Below are 5,305 nucleotides of genomic sequence, written 5' to 3' on the forward strand. Positions count from 1 at the left end.
AAAAAAATTACATCTCACCTAACTTCTGAGAAATATATTGATTTGTTTTGTGTTTTATATTCTGACAAGACATTTTTATTTATTAGTCTCCACTAAAACAGTGGTTCCCAAAGCTGGGGTCGAGACCCCTCTGTGGGTCATGAAACATCAAGTGAGGGTCCCCAGATGATTTCCAGACATTTTATTTAAATGTGAATAAATTGCTGATGGAATATTTTCACCACTGATATTGCAAAATTATAAATTGGAAACAATCTGCAGTACTCTCACACGATGTGAGCACTCAGGGGGTGTTACCGGAGTGACCACTGGGCACGACACCACCCACCCCTTCCTTCCGCTGTAACAGTCCGACTGACAGAAAAGCACTGACTTTGTGGCACAACAATATGGCTGCAGAGCAGAATGAGAGGTGGTTATTTTAGTTTGTGTAGTTTTTTTTTATGTCCCAGGTTCTGAGACATATTTGAAGCTGAGATTTTGAAAAATATGAAATTTCTGTATACTTCTGCATACCTGCAAAATCCATATAATTTATGGACAATCTATTTAACTTCATATGCATGTTTAACAGAGTCAACAGCAACGTCTGCAAACCAGYAATATCAAAGGTCACAGCTTTCTGCAAGTTATTTTGTGAAGCTAATAAGTTTAAAAACTGCTGCATTGAAAAAGCAAACCTGAGCAGGAAGTGGCATTCATGCTGTGTTTCTCTAATAGTTTCCAGGTTCTGTAACAAACTAGCTGCTGTGTTGAATTAAAACATCTGAATAGGAGCACTCTGGATCACAAGAGCTGTAAGCACTCCAGGTATGTGTTAGGAATTACTCTCAGATAGAAATAAAAAATATATAATACAGTGTATTTACCTTCTATTAGCAAAGGAACAACATCTGTTGTTACTCATAATAAAAAGCTCTTTCATGAAAAATAGTGAGTGATATGCATTACTTAAAGAAATGTTTGGCCCTCGTTTACTTTCAGTTTTGGTTTGTTAATATATGTGAAGAAATCCCTGTTTACTTGTTCTGTAGAGAAAGATATTAAAAGACTTTCCTTCTCTTTCTCTTTAACTCAGGTGTGTTTCTTTGAGGAGACAGGGGAGTGAAGCCARTCGATGCGGGTTTTGTTTTTGCACTGAGTTCAAGGGCACATCTCCACCCGCCTCCTGGCTCTGACAGCAGCAACATCTCCTGCAGGTGGGAGAAATGGGCATTTTCCCCTCTGAATGCCCATCACTTTTAGAGCCAGAACACACACACACACACACACATGTGAAGTACAGGGAAGAGGAAAGCGCTTTGCTTGCACTTTATGCACTGCTGCTGTAGCGTGTGCCTCTCAACAAGTGTGACAGGTGATTAAAAGCGTGCGTCAGACTGGATGGGTGAAAGTCTCCCAGTCTGCCCACGCTCTCGCTAACAGACACACAGTCACACTAATTGGTCACTTTACCCAGAGTGGTGTCACCTTCTCGTACAAACAAGTTGGCACTTTAACCCGCCTCACCACAAAGGCATTAATTAGGTGAGTCATCCACATGATCTTTGAATGGCACCATCTGATTGGTTAGAAGTGCCGTCAGGAGCTGACAGAGGTGAACTGAGGAGTGGAATCTGCTTTCAGTCATGAGGCGACAGGACCCGGGGTTCAGATCTGTCATCTATAAACAGACTGGTCTGCTTTATAATATACTGTATCGTTTACTTTAATACAGTTACATTTTATTATTAAACTGCACATTACTCATCAACAGTGAGGAATGTGCAGTAATTAAATGTTTTAAACTAGAAAAGGCTACAATTTGCAGAAAAAGTAATACAATTTGTGTTTGGTAGAGTATTTCTTTGTTGTAATGTTGGAAAGCCTGTTAAATTCCCATTTAAATGGTGCCACATTTGTAAGGAACATGCCTTTGTGGGATGAGCAGTAGAGCTGTGGGTTGCACACATGTTTACCAAATCTTCTCTRCCAAACATTTTATTTTATTGCTGCTATTGAGACTTGTTTGACATTCTGGTACACCCAGGTACCAATCAGATAAGGTTTATAGTAAGATTTATGAAAAAAATAAATGATTGCCAAGAAGCTTTGCTAAAACCAAAAATCCACCCAACACAAGTTTTCATACTTTTCATGCTTAGAATACATTTTCTGTTCAAGTGGGATTGCTGAGTGCMAAATGACTTAAAAAAGGATGAAATTGCATCATCAAAAAGAATAAAAAAGGAGCAAAACAGTAGCTTAAAGCTAAAGTGAGCAAATAATGGCAACAAGTTATAATTTACCAAACAAAAGCTGTAAAGTCAGCAAAATAGTAGCTACTTGAACAACTAAAATTTGCTCCAGCAGTAATTAAAAACCTAAAACCTTTCAAGACTGTAGCTATTACCTAAAATCAGCTAAAAAATAGCTAAAAGCTAAATTAGCAACGTTCTGGCTAAAACCTAAAATTAGCTTTTATTATAGGTAAAAGCAAAAATAAAAATATTATTTTTTAACCATATGTACAGTATATAACAATAATTATATATATTTAAAACCTCAATAATCATAATCACAAGTAGTTTTTGTCTCCCACAGACTTCAGATCATGTTGCATTCAGTGTACCTCAGTAATGGGAAGCATTGGAAGTTGTTTTGCCATTCATTTATTTTACTAAATTTAAAAAAATTACATCTCACCTAACTTCTGAGAAATATATTGATTTGTTTTGTGTTTTATATTCTGACAAGGCATTTTCCGGTGATGCTGTTTCATTAAAAGCTGACAAGATGATCCTCAGTGGTAAACAAGGCCCTGTCCCAACTTTGTTGAAATGTTTTGCTGCCATAATATAATTTAAATATAATTTCCTTTGATGAAAACATTCTGCCTTTCTAATACAGTAGAAATTACCTCCTACTCAAAAAAAAGATTTAATTAACCAAGTGAAAGTTACATTACATTCACTCAACTCAGCTGAGTGGAAATTGTTGACATAACTTGATAAAATAAATCCAACGATCTGTTTGCAAGTGTTGCCTGTTAGCTTGTAATGCTACGTCTGCTATGTTCTAATTGTTTTATGCTCTTGAGTGACCAGACTTGTGGTAAGGTGACTGCGTTGATGTAGTTACATCATCCCCTTTAATTTTTCAGCAGCTGTGCATGAATTATCCATCAGTACAGAAACAAACAGCGAGCGAACGACCTGGCTTCAGTTTGGAGTTTCTGGGAAAAAAAAATTACTCTGATTTCCTGTATTTTTGTTTACCTGTAACCTTTTTCCACACAAAAAGGTGATGCAGATCTTCGTAAAACTGTTCCAAACTTCCAAACACTATTTATTTTTACTTTTWTTTWTTTTGTGTGTGTGTTTATCTTTAGTTTGGCCTCCCTGAAACTCAGCTCTGAATCTATTTCCTGTTTTTGCAAACTTGTATCTCTCAGCGTTTGAGCAGCATCTGCTGTGTAGGCAGCAGCCCTGCCAAGTAAACAAGGTCCTTATAAACTATTAAACACTTTGCAGCAGGGACCACACACACACACACACACACACACACACACACACACACACACACACACACACACACACACACACACACTAGTAACACTCTGTGAGTAAGTGAGAGTCCCAGTGCACAGTCAGTGGCTTCTTTTTTCTCCCATTGCGGTGAAATCAGATCTGTTTTTTTCCCCTCTGGAGGAAGGTTGTACTCTGAAACATCAGGCGGTCCTGGTCCATCTTTGGTTTCTGATGAATGACTTTGTAAGCAAAGTGTGATCCACTTCATCTCTACACACACAAGACTTTTGGATTAAGTTTGTTGTTCCATCACTGAGCAACGTAACACAGTTGGTTTAGAAGAGCTCAGACGTGGTGACCTTTGACCTGAATTAATACGGTCCTGTAAAGATGTCGTCTCCAAAAGCTAAAAAGGCAGTTTCTCATTTTTTCCCCCATAAAACTGTAATAAAAATAATAAAAATAATACATATGAGTAACTTTTAAAATGTTCTTTTCACCGCCTGTGGCCGCTAGGGGGCTCTGTTACACAGTTCAGATGTACTGACAAACTGCACCATCAGTGAAATGTTATATTGCATCATCATTGCTGTGCCTGTGATCTTACATGTTTATGTTATCACATATTAATAATTGCATATGTGATTATTATTTGTTTACAGAAAAGATGCAAAAAATCAAAAACATTTCACATGTAAAGCTTTTAGAGAAAATGTGACTTTTTTCAGGACAAAACTCTTAAAAAGTCTAGGATTAGCTGTCTAAGTTAGTTCAATTAAAATATTATATTTTTGATGTAGTTTTCATTCAGTTTGCACATTTTGAAGGGATCTAAAGTGTTAAAACCAACATCTAGGTCTTAGCTAAAGCAGGTGGGAGGAGGTCGACTTCCCTCTGTAACCTGTAACTATGCACTCCGAAGGTTAAAAGTTTGCTTCAGTGTTTTCATTCTTCACCTCACTCTTGGCTTCAGCCGCAGGAGCGGCCCACTGAATGACCCGAAACCGGTTCGCCAAGGAAGGAAACTCCCTGTTTTTCCCCAAAGACACGCTGCAAGTCCAAAAGTCCAACACAACAGCTGTGTGTGTGTTCCTGAGAGAGACGGAGGAAGGACTGTGTCAACAGACACCAAAAAATGATTTCCAAAAGGTTTTATACTGATACTGTTGGCCTCCAGTTCTGTCGAAGTTCCAGAAAACTAATCCCTCTGATATTCACACAGTAGCTTTAAAATGATTTTTTTAATTGCCTCTGTGATAAAAATCAGACATCTGGGAATCTGACGACCRAAACAGTTTTGTTGTTAAAGGATAAATTCACGACTGACTCATCGGGCGGCTCATTATAATCTCATTATACTCCCAGAGCTTTGTGTCCTGGATCCACCTCTGACATTTGCCTGAGTGAATCCTAATATTGTTCACAGATTCACATGGTACTTGATGCACAACATCCCCAAAGTTTCTTTTTGTTTTTTTGTTATTTTGCTGAAAAAAAAAAAACTCTTTGAAACGTCTTGTTTCTCACTTTCTGTTGGAGAACAAAAAGTCATTGTGTTGCTGATTACACTGCATTTTTCATCTGAAGTTACAAGAAACGAAACACAAAGTGTGTTTGGCTAGTAGGGAAAAAAAYATTTAACCTGTTGATCAAATCCAAAGTAAAGAACAGACTTAAAGCGTATAAAAAAGACAATCAACCTCACATGAAATAAATGTCTTGCTACATCTTTTAAACTCCTAGTAGGGACTTACCTGACATTTATGGAGAGCCGTTTCATTCAAAATTAAATAAAT

This window comes from Austrofundulus limnaeus, unplaced genomic scaffold, assembly GCF_001266775.1.
Source record: "Austrofundulus limnaeus strain Quisiro unplaced genomic scaffold, Austrofundulus_limnaeus-1.0 Scaffold524, whole genome shotgun sequence".
NCBI classification, from domain to species: domain Eukaryota; kingdom Metazoa; phylum Chordata; class Actinopteri; order Cyprinodontiformes; family Rivulidae; genus Austrofundulus; species Austrofundulus limnaeus.